Consider the following 15,079-nt stretch of genomic DNA (forward strand, 5'->3'; position numbering starts at 1 on the left):
ATTTTATATTAGACTTTTAAAAGCCTGAAGGCTAGAAACTCACGTCAAAGATTTATCATGAGATTGTGTTTGTAACACCTATATGAATCTGCTGAATTCTTTTCTTCTCAAGGTCTTCAAAATACCTTGAAATTCCTAGACCTGGGCTGGGTGCAGTTGCCCATGCCTGTAATCCCAGCAGTTTGGGAGGCTGAGACGTGTGAATCACTTGAGGCCAGGAGTTTGAGACCAGCCTGGTCAACACAGCAAAACCCCGTCTCTACTAAAAATACAAAAATTAGCCAGGCATGACAGTGGGCGCCTATAATCCCAGCTCGGGAGGCTGAGGCTTGAAAATCACTTGAGCCTAGGAGGCAGAGGTTGCAGTGAGCCGAGATCACACCACTATACTCCAGCCTGGGTGATGAAGTGAACCACTGTCTTAAAAAATAAAAATAAAAATAAAATAAAATAAATTCCTAGACCTACCAGAAAGTGACATTCTTTACTTATCACAAGTCAGAAACCTTGTAAGGGAACTATGTAGACAAGGTTACAGGTCAGGCTTTCCAGGAGGCTTTATATCAGCTCTACAGAGTCTACTTCAATTCCTGAAAGCAATCTGGTCATATTTGAAAATATGCCAATCCAGACACAGCCTTAGTAAAATAAGACTCCAATTGTGTCTCATCACAAAAGAAAATAGATTATTATTAAACTTATTCAAATAACCATATTGCCATAAACTAAGAATACTCACAAATAGTTTCTGAATTCTGGAGAAATCAGGCATAGAGAAAAGTAAATATTTTGATTTTACTCATAGAAGTATAATTTACCAAATTGTTATAAACTATAAATAGCTCAAGGCCAAGTGCAGTGGTTCATGCCTGTAATCCCAGCACTTTGGGAAGCCAAGGCTGGTAAATCACTTGAGCCTAGGAGTTCCAGACCAGGATGGGCAACATGGCAAAACCCCATCTCTACAAAAAATACAAAAATTATCCAGTGACATGCATCTGTAATCCAGCTACTCAGGAGACTAAGGAGGATTGATTGAGCCCATGAGCTCAACACTGCAGTGAGCCATGATTGTGCCACTACGCTACAGCCTGGGTGACAGAGAGAGACTTTGTCTCAAAAACAAGCATTAGGCCACGCACAGTGGCTCATGCTGTAATCCCAGCACTCTGGGAGGCTGAGGCAGGTGTATCACTTGAGATCAGGAGTTCAAGACCAGCCTGGCCAACATGGTGAAATGCTGTCTCTACAAAAACTAGGAAAATTAGCTGGGTATGGTGGCATGTGACTGTAATCCCAGCTACTCAGGAGGCTGAGGCACAGGAATCACTTGAACCTGGGAGACAGGGGTTGCAGTGAGCCAAGATCATGCCACTACACTCCAGGCTGGGTAACAGAGACTCTGTCTCAAAAATAATGATAATAATAATAATAATAATAATAATAATAATAATAAAAAGTTGGGTGCAGTGGCTCATGCCTGTAATCCCAACACTTTGGGAGGCCAAGGTGGGTGGATCACAAGATCAAGAGTTCAAGACTAGCCTAAGCAACATAGCAAGACCCCATCTCTGCAAAATCTTTTAAAAATAGGTAGGTGCCAGGCATGGTGGCATGGCCCTGTAGTCCTAGCTACTTGGGAAACTGAGGTGGGAGGATCACTTGAGCCCAGAAGTAGTTCCAGGCCTCAATGAGCAATGATCATGCCACTGTACCCTAGTCTGGGTGACAGATTGGGATCTTGTCTCTAAAAAACAAAACAAGGAGCCAGGTGCATTGGCTCACACCTGTAATCCTAGCATTTTGGGAGGCCGAGGTCAGATGACTGTTTGAGCCCAGGAGTTCAAGACCAGTCTGGGCAACATAGTGAGACCACATCTCTACAAATATTGTTTAAATTAGCCAGGCTTTGTGACATTAGTCAGCTAGTCAGGAGGCCAAGTAGCTTTGGCAGTTTAATTAAAAAGTAAGCAAAAATTGACCAGGCGTGGTGGTTTACACCTGTAATCCCAGCAATTTGGGAGGCTGAGGCAGGTGGATCACGAGGTCAGGAGATCAAGACCATCCTGGCTAACACAGTGAAACCCTGTCTCTACTAAAAATACAAACAATTGGCTGGTCGCGGTGGCTCATGTCTGTAATCCCAGCACTTTGGGAGGCCGAGGCAGGCGGATCACAAGGTCAGGAGATTGAGACCATCCTGGCTAACACAGTGAAACCCTGTCTCTACTGAAAATACAAAAAAATTAGACGGGCATGGTGGTGGGCGCCTGTAGTCTCAGCTACTCGGGTGGCTGAGGCAGGAGAATGGCGTGAACCTGGGAGGCAGAGCTTGCAGTAAGCTGAGATCGCACCACTGCATTGCAGCCTGGGTGACAAAGTGAGACTCTGTCTCAAAAATAAATAAATATATAAAAATACAAACAATTAGCCAGGCGTGGTGGTGGGCACCTGTAGTCCCAGCTACTTGGGAGGCTGAGGCAGGAGAATGGTGTGAACCTGGGAGGCGGAGCTTGCAGTGAGCTGAGATCGCACCAGTGCACTGCAGCCTGGGCGACAGAGCAAGACTCCGTCTCAAAAAAAAAAAAAGTAAGCAAAAATCTTTTACTATCTCTTATTAATACTGCACAAAAACCTTGTTTAAAAGAGAAAGCCAAATTCTCTCTTTGCATGTTTATTATTAATGCCAAAGCTAATTTTAATAAAATCTCATAAAGAAATCTATCTAATTTCAACCAGTTTTGACCACACAAGGTAACATTTTCATAAACCTTTTATAACCTCTTAATAATTTTTCCATTCCCTTTTTTTCCAACTTTTTATACGCATTTTGTTTTATCTATTATCATTCTTCAATTTAAAATAACTTCCTTTTTTTTTTTTCTTTTTTTTTTTTGACATGGAGTCTCACTCTGTCACCCAGGCTGGAATGCAGTGGCTCCATCTCAGCTCACTGCAAGCTCCGTTCCCTGGGTTCACACCATTCTCCTGCCTCAGCCTCCCAAGTAGCTGGGACTACAGGTGCCTGCCACCATGCCCAGCTAATTTTTTTTTTTTTTTTTTTGTTTTTTTTTTTTTTAGTAGAGACAGGGTTTCACCACGTTGGCCAGGATGGTCTCGATCTCCTGACCTCGTGATCCACCCACCTCGGCCTCCCAAAGTGCTGGGATTACAGGCGTGAGCCACCATGCCTGGAATTTTTTTTTTTTTTTTTTTTTTTTTTTGAGACGGAGTTTCGCTCTGTTGCCCCAGCTGGAGTGAAGTGGAATCATCTTGGCTCATTGCAACCTCTGTCTCCTGGATTCAAGCAATTCTACTGCCTCAGCCTCCAGAGTAGCTGGGACTACAGGCGCCTGCCACCACGCCTGACTAATTTTTTGTATTTTTAGTAGAGACAGGGTTTCACCATGTTAGCCAAGATGGTCTGGATCTCCTGACCTGGTGATCTGCTTGCCTCAGCCTCCCAAAGTGCTGGGATTACAGGTGTGAGCCACAGCGCCCAGCACTAAAACAACTTTTTAAAAACCTCTAAAGTAGACAAAAAATCAGTTTTCCTTTAACAAAAACCACATTCTCATGTCTTCTTATAACATTTTTTACTTTTATCAAAACCACATCCTACTTTTCTTATATACTTTGCATACAGAACTGTTTCTCTTGTATGTACTAGTTTTTTGTTTGTTTTTTGTTGTCTTTTTCCCTTTATATCTAGTAGTTTTAATTACACATATTCATTACAGTATTAGCTCTTAGTAACCCTAATTTTTAGTGTAAAACCTACGAAGTAGGCAATTTTAATTACATACCAGGTGCAGATCCCAGGCAAAGGACAGATCTGTGAAGACGCTGCCTGGAGGATCCAGCCACTCCAGCATGGCCAGGAGGCACAGCTGGAATAGTGAGGATGGGGCTGGGTGCTGTCCCCGGGCCTCACCATGGCCACTTGTCTAGACCTGGAAATCTAAAGGCTCAAATTCAAAGACATAAGCTCACAGACAAAACAAGGAAGTATCAAAAAATATCATAAAAGCAATAATTTTATGACTTTAAAATATCTAGCAGAGATAACATAAACCTGGTAGCTGATAGACCCAGGCAAAACAATGTCTAAATTAAATTTTGAAGATGTTTCTGTTTGATTTTTACCAATTTTTGAACTGGTTTTATTTACCAAAGATTATTAAAGTCACTTGAACTTGAAAAGTATTTGGGCTTATTTACTTAATTTATGAGTATTCATTTATTTATAATCTAGTTTGATACCATACAGACAATAGATAAACATAGACATGTACACATATAACATATATAAACAAACACAAATAAAGACTTTATATCTTTATTTTTTAAAATTTTAGCCATGATTCTGGTAAAACTCACTAGTTTAAAAGGACAGTTGGATTAAAACTCTGCCTTTGTAAATGGAAAAGTTTAAAGTGTATTTTTTTCATTCCTGCTCCTTCTGTAAGGTTTGTTTCACATGGCTGAAGCCCTGAGTTTTAGAGAAAACAAAGTGGCAAATTTATATCTCAAAGCACAGAAAGAAAATTTAAGCTTTTTGAAAAAGGAGTTTGGGTGTGTTAGATAAAGATTAAAAATGAATGCCATTCATAGCTTGCCAGGAGTTTCTTTTTAAAAAAAAAAAAAGCCCCAGACTCTGTGGCTCATGCCTGTAATCCCAGTACTTTGGGAGGCTGAAGTGGGTGGATTATGTGAGGTTGTGAGTTCAAGGCCAGCCTGGCCAACATGGTGAAACCCCATCTCTACTAAAAATACAAAAATTAACTGGGCGTGGTGGCGGGCATCTGTAATTCCAGTTACTTGAGAGGCTGAGGCAGGAGAATCACTTGAACCCAGGAGGTACACGTTGCAATGAGCCAAGATTGCGCCACTGCACTCCAGCCTGGGCAACAGAGCAAGAATCTGTCTCAAAAAAAAAAAAAAAGGAAACACAAAATCACAAGAATTTACCATAGGATTTTACAAGGAAACATATAGATGAGCCTAGAGGGAATTTAGAAATATTATTAAAATAACCAGCTAAATCCCAGAAAGTTGTATTTTGGAGACTAACCTAGCTAGACAGTTTTTAATTTAGTCTCTGTTTTCTCACTGCATTGCTGAACTCAGGGCAGGGCCCATTAATGAACGTGGCCAACAAAGCATTTGCAGTTTGGGGGCGCCTAATAATTTAAATATGTGAAAGCAGGTACAGCTGGAAAACAGAGCACCCAGCTCTTTAAATATATATATATATATATATATATATATATTTATTTTTATTTATTTATTTATTTATTTATTTTTAGACAGGGTCTTGCTCTGTTGCCCAGGCTGGAGTGCAGTGGTGTGATCTCAGCTCACTGCAACCTCTACCTCCCAGGTTCAAGTGATTCTTGTGCCTCAGCCTCCTGGATGAGTAGCTAGGATTACAGGCACACACCACAATGCCCGGCTAATTTTTTGTATTTTTAGTAGAGATGGGGTTTCACCATGTCAGCCACACTGGTCTCGATCTCCTAACCTCAGTTGATCCACCTGCCTCAGCCTCCCCAAGTGCTGGGATTAAAGGTGTGAGCCACTGCGCCCAGCCTAAAAATCAAGAATTCTAATTTTACATTGAATCCTGGGTCCTACCAAAAGAGGGAAATACCAGGAGACAGCACAATGTTTCCACAGTGCACCTTGCTGCAAGGACATTCCCCCAAAGCTGGTGGGTAACGCAACACCAACCAGCCCACTCTGTGATCAGCCTATCCCCCATGGAAGTTTGCCTTTTTTTTTTTTTTTTGAGACGAAGTCTCACTCTGTCGCCCAAGCTGGAGTGCAGTGGCACGATCTCAGCTCATGGCAACCTCCACCTCCCAGGTTCCAGTGATTCTCCCGCCTCAGCCTCCTGAGTAGCTGGAACTACAGGTATGCGCCACTATGTCCGGCTAATTTTCGTATTTTTAGTAGAGACGTAGTTTAAAGTTCCCTCTAAGCCAAATGCAGTGGCCCACGCCTGTAATCCCAACACTTTGGGAGGCCAAGGCAAGCAGATCACTAGAGCCCAGGAGTTTGAGACCAGGCTGGGCAACATGGCAAAACTCCATCTCTACAAAAATACAAACATTTGCTGAGGGTAGTGGCACATCACGTACCTGTAGTTCCATCTACTTGGGAGGCTCAGGTGGGAGGATCACTTGAGCCCAGAGGTCAAGACTGCAGTGAGCCATAATTACGCCACTGCACTCCAGCCTGGGTAACAGAGTGAGACTCTGTCTCAAATACTAAATAAAATAAAATAAATAAAATAAATATTTAAATGATAAAAATAATAATAATAGGCCGGGCGCGGTGGCTCACGCCTGTAATCCCAGCACTTTGGGAGGCCGAGGCGGGCAGATCACAAGGTCAGGAGATCAAGACCACGGTGAAACCCCGTCTCTACTAAAAATACAAAAAATGAGCCGGGCGCGGTGGCGGGCGCCTGTAGTCCCAGCTACTCGGGAGGCTGAGGCAGGAGAATGGCGTGAACCCAGGAGGCGGAGCTTTCAGTGAGCCAGGATCACGCCACTGCACTCCAGCTTGGGCGACGGAGCGAGACTCCGTCTCAAAAAAAATAAAATAAAATAAAATAAAATAATAATAATAATAAAATAAATATTTGTAAAAATAAATAAAATAAAATAAAAGTCCCCTCTAGATCCTTTCTTGTGTTAATGAAGGGGAAAAAGAAGCCGGGAGAAGTAGAAGTAAATGGGAGAGCAATTCTTTAGAAAGTAAGAGAACAGAGATACCAAGCACATAATTTTCTCTTTTTTTTTTTTTTTTTTTTTTGAGACAGAGTCTCACTCTGTTGCCCGGGCTGGAGTGCAGTGGCGCGATCTCAGCTCACTGTAACCTCCACCTCCCCGGTTCAAGTGATTCTCCTGCCTCAGCCTCCCGAGTAGCTGGGATTACAGGCATCCACCACTACGTGCAGCTAATATTTTGTATTTATTAATACTTAATAAACTACTATATATATATATGTATATATTATTAGTTCTGCCCCTCTAAGAGAACCCTGACTAATACAGGGTTTTTTGTTTCTTCGAAGGCAGGGTCTCATTCTGATTGCCCAGGCTGGAGTGCAGTGGTGCAATCTTGACTCACTGGAGTCTCGAGTTCCCAGGCTCAGGTGATTCTCCCATCTCAGCTCCCCAAGTAGCTGGGACTACAAGTGTGTGCCCCCACACCTGGCTAATTTTATGTATTTCTTTTTTCAGTAGAGACAGGGTTTCGCTATGTTGCCTAGGCTGGTCTCGAACCCCTGGACTTAAGCAATCCGGCCTCTGCTGCTCAGAGTGCTGGGATTACAAGTGGGAGCCACTGTGCCTGGCCTCAGGTTTTAGTTTTTTATCTTCTCTAGTTTTCGCTAAACTAGAAAAGGGCCAGCCCTTCATGTATTAGTTTTTTCTTTTCTTTTTCTTTTTCTTTCTTTCTTTCTTTCTTTCTTTTTTTTTTTTTTTTTTTTTTTTTTTGAGACAGAGTCTCACTCTGTTGCACAAGCTGGAGTGCAGTGGCATGATCTTGGCTCATTGCAACCTCCACCTCCTGGGCTCAAGCGATTCTCCTGCCTCAGCCTCTCTAGTAGTTGGGATTACAGGCATATGCCACCACACCCGGCTAATTTTTGTATTTTTAGTAGAGATGGGATTTCACCATGTTGGCCAGGCTGGTCTCAAACTCCTGACCTCAGGTGATCTGCCCAACTTGGCCTCCCAAAGTGCTGGGATTACAGGCATGAGCCACGAAGCCCAGCCAAGAGAATTTCTAAGACTAGCCATGTCATGATTATGTGTCTTTCTTTTAATTTACTCTCATAAATACAAATAAACACAATTATTTAGAATGAGAATCTCTAGAATCTTTTTTTTTTTTTTAATTGAGGGGTCTTTCTGATTTCAGGAATCCATTTTTTGGCCACTGATTAGAATTGCCTATGTTGCATTTATTCCAATAGTGACTCAATCCAATAGTCTCTTCATGGACAGCCCACGATGTTATTTTCCAGGTCTAGAAAAAGAGGTGTTTCCTAGAGAGCAGTGGAAAAGGCAGTCCCAAAGATCTCCACCCAAAACTTCATTCCTAGGAGTAGCCTGAGATAACAAAGACTCTGGTTGCCACAGACAGTTAAGAATGGTGTCTGTGCATACAGTTCCTTCGCTAACCCACAAATGTGGGGGCAGGGGCTGGCAGTCACAGACTCATTAATCTGGGACACTCCGTAAGCCCTCCTGGGACTGGATCTTCTCTGGATTAATTTGGCAACAGGGGTTGAAACAAAAAAAAAAAATCCCTTATGTGCCAGCCATGGTGGCTCATGCCTGTAATCCCAGCACTTTGGGAGGCCGAGGTGGGTGTATTACTTGAGACCAGGAGTTCAAGACCAGCCTGGCCAAAATGGTGAAACTCCATCTCTAGTAAAAATACAAAAATTAGCCAGGTGTGGTCTCACGCACCTGTCGTCCCAGCTACTTGGGAGGCTGAGGTGGGAGAATCACTTGAACCCAGGAGGCGGAGGTTGTAGTGAGCCAAGATCAAGCCACTGTACTCCAGCCTGGGCAACTCTGTCTCAAAAACAACCACCACAAAATTTCCTTATGAATGGAACTTATTATTATTATTTGAGACAGAGTCTCGCTCTGTCGCGCAGGCTGTAGTGCAGTGGTGCGATCTCGGCTCAACTGCAAACTCCATCTCCCGGGTTCACGCCATTCTTCTGCCTCAGCCTCCTGAGTAACTAGGACTACAGGCGCCCACCACCACGCCCGGCTAATTTTTTTTTTTTTTTTTTTTGTATTTTTAGTAGAGACGGGGTTTCACCATGTTAGCCAGGATGGTCTTGATCTCCTGACCTCGTGATCCACCCCTCTCAGCCTCCCAAAGTGCTGGGATTGCAGGCGTGAGCCACCGCGCCCGGCTGGAACTTATTATTAAGACAAAGTCTCCTGAGAGCTTGACACATTCAGAACAAAAAGTAGGTTGCTTAAAATCTTACATGTCTTGGGTTCCCAGCCATTTTCAGACTGGCAACCTGACATGACCTGAAAATCACAACCCCTCAGATGGCAGAAACTACGAGAAAGTGCTCCCACTTGGTCATCCATCAAGCTCTCAAGGACATACAACAAGCTGAGAGGGGAACTTCACTGGGCTTATATTTTGGGGACCCACAACGAAATGTCCATGCCAGTGTGATCAGAACCACAGAACTGAGCAGTCTGCAGGGTCGGCTGGAATAATGCGCTTCTGTGGTACCTCTCTTTACGACAGGGCAACACAGAAAGACAAAGACAAAGGAAGAAACTATTTCTGGGAGGAAAGAGATCAAACAATATGAATAGTCATACCAGAAAGTACACCAGAGTGGCTATACTCAAGATTTAGTCACACAAATTGTTTTCTCCCATTAGACTTTGCAGAGGAGAAAGGGACAAACAGTGATTTTTACCATCTGCCTGACCGAATTCCACAGAAAGAGAGGCTGGAAGCCTGACTGAGAAATTCTTAGCCTTCTTCCGGCTTGTCACGCACTGGGTTCCCTTCACTGTGGCTTCCAGAAGAGTGGAGCCTTGGTCTTCTGCTCACAGTGCCAAAAGTGTAGGAGCCACTGAAGTTTCACTGAAAAACCAACTCACAATACTTACCTGGCAGGGGAGATATCATGATCACAAAGGGGATTTTTCCAGGGCGAGGCTTCTCCTTTGCACTCCGGATGTGCTGACTCCTGCAATTTCCCCAAATGTGGGAAACTCAAGTAAACAATTTGTGGTAGTGGGGAACTGCGTTTGCACTCTTCCCTGATGTTTCTCATTCCAAAAAGCAGGTCACTTGTTTTTGCAAATATATAATACATTTGTTTGTTTGTTCGAGATGGAGTCTCACTCTGTTGCCCAGGCTGGAGTGCAGTAGCATGATCTCAGCTCACTGCAACCTCCGCCTCCTGGGTTCAAGCAATTCTCCTGCCTCAGCCCAAGTAGCTGGGATTGCATGCGCACGCCACCATGCCCAGCTAATTTTTGTATTTTTAGTAGAGACGGGGTTTCACCATGTTGGCCAGGCTGGTCTCAAACTCCTGACCTCAGGTGATCCGCCTGCCTCAGCCTCCCAAAGTGCTGGGATTACAGGCGTGAGCCACCGCACCTGGATGGCCAGGTTTTTTTTAAGAAAAAAAGTATATAAAAAGAAGAAAAAGAAAAATTATCTCACGAAAGGCAGACTAATTGGGGAAAAGCATACATATTTATTAATGTGCACATGGGGGAAAACCACAGAATGATTACCCCACCCCCCAGTGGGGTGCAGAAGCTTATATACCATCGTGAGGTTGCAGAAAGAATGGTGTCTTAGAGCATGGCCAAAAACGAACTATGGTGGTAAATCAGGTTATAGTGACAAAACAGGTTATGGGAGGGAGAGAAGAGGAGGCCTGGCTAGCAAGAGTGGTCTTGTTCTGCAAATGAAACCTCACAGGTAGCAGCCCTCAAAGAGGAATGATGGTAAATGTTTCCTTCAGACCTTTAAAGATATCAAACTCTCAGTTAATCGTCTCTGGATCTGGATAACGCAAGAGATGGCTGCATCAATACAGATTCTCTACAGATGCAAATCTCTCCAACAAAAGACAGCTTTGCAGAGCTACTTCTGTTTTCTGGCTGTCTGACAGCTGTCTCAACATACGTTAAATAAATATATTTTGGGGTAAAATATTTTTATTTCTTTCAGTGTTCTCCACCAAAAAGAATTAAGCCAAGAAAGAAAATATGAGGGCCAGAAAATGAGAGTCTACCCATGAGATGGGTGAAGATCATTGCTACGATGTGGCAAAGGGAAATTCCAGGATATCAACTATATAGCAGGCCCAGTTCTGCTGCTGCAGCAGCCAGTCCCAACTAAAAGGCATAGAGGTAGGCCCCAGAGGGATGTCACCAAGGAGAAACAACGGAATCAATAGATTATCTAGGCAGTCACTCCAAATCTATTCTAGAATCTTCGAGTTCTGGTGGGCTGCCTGTAAAAAAGAAATGAAAAGGAAGAAAAGAAAAAAATAGATTATCTACATTATCTAAGGATTCTAGGAAGATGACAGAGTGGGAAGCACTGGGAATCTGTCTCTCCATCTACATGATAATTGCACTGGTAGAATCTGTCTGGTGTGAACTATTCTGAAACTCTAGAGTCTATTGAATGCTTGCAAATTCCAGGGCAGGGCTTGGACTGTAAATTGCAGCTACTTTCAGTCAATTTCAGCTCTCTTAGCACAGTAAATTTTTTCAGCCCTTAGCCACTCATTCCTCACACCTCAGCTGCAGGCAACTGTGCCTGTGTTCCTGGAGCGGCTTGCCACAGTTCGCAGAGCCAGGGTAGACAAAAAAGGACCTTATTTTCCAAATATTGGTTATCTATGCTCCCATAATTGATTGCTGCTTCTGGTCTCAGAACTGCAGAAAAAGGGTTGGGTGCCTTTGTTTTTTACTCCCTTCCATCGTCGCAAACCTCTCCCCTTTAAATCCTTTAAAGCCAACACTCTTTCCTCTTGCCACACTTCATTTTTCTCTTTTTCTCCTTTTGGAACCCAAACATTAAAGACTTGGACATTCAAAAGCAACTACACATGTGGGGCAAAATTAGAAAATGACCATGCATGTACAACGAAAATCTCAGAAAAGACCTGAGAAGGAAGACCCTAAGTTCACATCTCAGGCCAATCCTCAGAATGGACACAGCCTACAATAATTAAAAAATAAAAAAGCAGGCTGGGCGCGGTGGCTTACGCCTGTAATCCCAGCACTTTGGGAGGCCGAGGTGGGTGGATCACGAGGTCAGGAGTTCAAGACCAGCCTGGCCAAGATGGTGAAACCCTATCTCTACTAAAAATACAAAAAAATCAGCCTGGCGTGGTGGCGGGCGCCTGTAATCCCAGCTACTCAGGAGGCTGAGGCAGATAATTGCTTGAACCCAGGAGGTGGAGGTTGCAGTGAGCCGAGATCACGCCACTGCTCTCCAGCCTGAGTGACAGAGCGAGACTCCATCTCAAAAATAAAATAAAATAGACTGGGTGTGGTGGCTCACATCTGTAATTCCAGCACTTTGGGAGGCTGAGGTGGGCAGATCATGAGGTCAGGAGTTTGAGACCAGCCTGACTGACCAATGTGGTGAAACCCCATCTCCACCAAAAATACAAAAAAAAATTAGTTGGGCGTGGTGGCGCCCACCTGTAATCCCAGCTACTCAGGAGGGCTGAGGCAGGAGAATCGCTTGAACCCGGGAGGCGGAGGTTGCAGTGAGCCGAGATTGTAACGCAGCACTCCAGCCTGGGTGACAGAGCAAGACTCCATCTCAAAATAAATAAATAGTGGCTGGGCGCGGTGGCTCAAGCCTGTAATCCCAGCACTTTCAGAGGCCGAGGCGGGCGGATCACGAGGTCAGGAGATCGAGACCATCCTGGCTAACACGGTGAAACCCCGTCTCTACCAAAAATACAAAAAAATTAGCCCGGCGTGGTGGCAGGCACCTGTAGTCCCAGCTACTCAGGAGGCTGAGGCAGGAGAATGGCATGAACCCAGGAGGCGGAGCTTGCAGTGAGTGAAGATCGCGCTACTGCGTTCCAGCCTGGGGGACAGAGCAAGACTCCATCTCAAAAAAATAAAAATAAAAATAATAAATAAATAAATTAATTAATTAATTAAAACAAAAAAGTGATCAATAAAAATAATATCTAAGAACAAAAATAATATCTAAGAACTCTCAGGGAAGGGAGAATTTCCAGAGTTACCACATTATTAGATTCAAATGTCTAGTTTTCAGTGAAAAATCAGAAAATATACAAAGAAGAAAGGGCCCAAAGGAAAAACATAAATCAATAGACACTGTCCCAGAAAAAGACATGATGATGGATAAACTAGACAAAGACTTTAAAACAACTATCATAAATACGCTCAAAGAACTAAAGGAAGATATGGACAAAGTGAAGAAAATGAAGCATAAACTAAATGGAAATATCAATAAAGAGATGGAAAATTTTTAAAGAAACCAAAAAGAAATTCTGGAGCTAAAATTACAATAACTGAAGTGAAAATTTAACTAAAAGGCAGTTTGAACAGGCAGAAAAAAGAATTAGGGAACTTGAATAAAAGACAAAGGAAATGATCAGGCCTGAGGAACAGAAAGGAAAAAGATTCAAGAAAAGTGAACAGAGTCTAAGGAACCTGTGGGACATCATCAAGCAGACCAATATACACATTGTGGGAATCCCAGAGGAGAAGAGAAAGTGAAAGGGACAGAGAATACTTTTGGGAATCCCAGAGGAGAAGAGAAAGTGAAAGGGACAGAGAATATTTTAAAAAAACAGTAGCTGAAAACTTTCTAAATTTGATTTAAAAAACATGAATTTGAACAGCCAAGAAGCTCAAAAAACTCTAAGTAAGATGAACTTGAAGAGATATATGTGACAAATATTATAATCAAACTGTCAAAAGACAGAGAGAAGCCAAAAGTAATAAGAGAGAAGTGACTCATGACATACAAGGGATCTTCAGTAAGATCATGAACAGATTTCTCATCAAAAACTTCAGAGTTTCAGAAATGCCAGATATATTCAAAGGGAAAAAAGTTCAACCAATAATTCTATATCCAGCAAAACTATCCTTCAAAAGTGAGGGAAAATTAAGATATTCTCAAATAATGAACCTGGAAAAGTGAGGGAAAAATTAAAATATTCTCAAAAAACAAAGCTGAGAGAGTTCATTACCATTAGACCTGCCCTGCAAGAAATGTCCAAGGGAGTCCTACAGGGTGAAATAAAAGAACACTAGACAGTCACTTGAAGCTGTATGAAGAAACACAGACCTCAACAAAAGTAAATACATAGGGACAGACTCAGTAGCTCACGCCTATAATCCCAGCACTTTGGGAGGCCACGGCAGGTGAATCACTTGAGGTCAGGAGTTTGAGACCAGCCTGGCCAACATGACAAAATCCCATCTCTACTAAAAATACAAAAATTAGCGGGGTGTGGTGGCGTGCACCTGTAATCCCAACTACTTGGGAGACTGAGACAGGAGAATCACTTGAACCTGGGAGATGGAGGTTGCAATGAGCCGAGATTGCACCACTGTACTCGAGCCTGGGCAACAGAGTGAGAGTCCGTCTCAAAAAAAAAAAAAAAAAAAAAAAGGAAAATACATGGGCAATTATAAAAGATAGCATTGTAACAATGGTTTGTAACTACTTTTTGCTTAATACATGATTTAAAAGACTAACACATTTTTCAAAAACAACTATTAGTCTAAAAGGTATTATTATTGTAACTTTAGTTTGTAAATCCACATTCTGTTTTCTACATCATTTCAGACAGTAATGCATTTTTTTGTTTGTTTGTTTTTTTGTTTTTTTTTGAGACGGAGTCTCGCTCTGTCGCCCAGGCTGGAGTACAGTGGCCGGATCTCAGCTCACTGCAAACTCCGCCTCCCGGGTTTACGCCATTCTCCTGCCTCAGCCTCCCAAGTAGCTGGGACTACAGGCGCCCGCCACCTCGCCCGGCTAGTTTTTTTTTTTTTTTTGTATTTTTTAGTAGAGACGGGGTTTCACCGGGTTAGCCAGGATGGTCTCGATCTCCTGACCTCGTGATCCGCCCGTCTCGGCCTCCCAAAGTGCTGGGATTACAGGCTTGAGCCACCGCGCCCGGCCGTAATGCATTTTAAAGAAGTGTTAATTTACGTTGTAGGGCATATAATGTATAAAGATGTAATTCTGGGTGGGCATGGTGGATCATGCCTGTAATCCCAGCATTTTGGGAGGCCAAGGAGAGAGGATCACTTGAGCCCAGGAGTTCAAGACCAGCCTGGGCAACATGGTGAAACTCCATCTCTACTAAAAATACAAAAATTAGGCCGGGCACAGTGGCTCACGCCTGTAATCCCAGCACTTTGGGAGGCCGAGGCGGGCGAATCACTTGATGTCAGGAGTCCTAGAACAGCCTTTGCCAACATGGTGAAACCCTGTCTCTAATTTAAAAATACAAAAAAAATGAGCTGGGCATGGGGGTGAG

General features: G+C 43.1%; 1 protein-coding gene and 1 non-coding gene across 3 annotated transcripts in view; one reads left to right on the top strand and one right to left on the bottom strand.

Moving 5' to 3' along the window:
• The window catches only part of SARNP (SAP domain containing ribonucleoprotein), a 238,725-nt gene that overhangs the window by 108,039 nt on the left and 115,607 nt on the right, over window positions 1-15,079 (bottom strand). The window lies entirely within an intron of this gene.
• On the top strand, window positions 9,670-9,833 carry LOC126931941 (U1 spliceosomal RNA). Its single transcript, XR_007718043.1, has one exon. It is a non-coding gene; the product is annotated as a U1 spliceosomal RNA (small nuclear RNA).

This window comes from Macaca thibetana, chromosome 11 (genome assembly GCF_024542745.1).
Source record: "Macaca thibetana thibetana isolate TM-01 chromosome 11, ASM2454274v1, whole genome shotgun sequence".
Lineage (NCBI taxonomy): Eukaryota > Metazoa > Chordata > Mammalia > Primates > Cercopithecidae > Macaca > Macaca thibetana.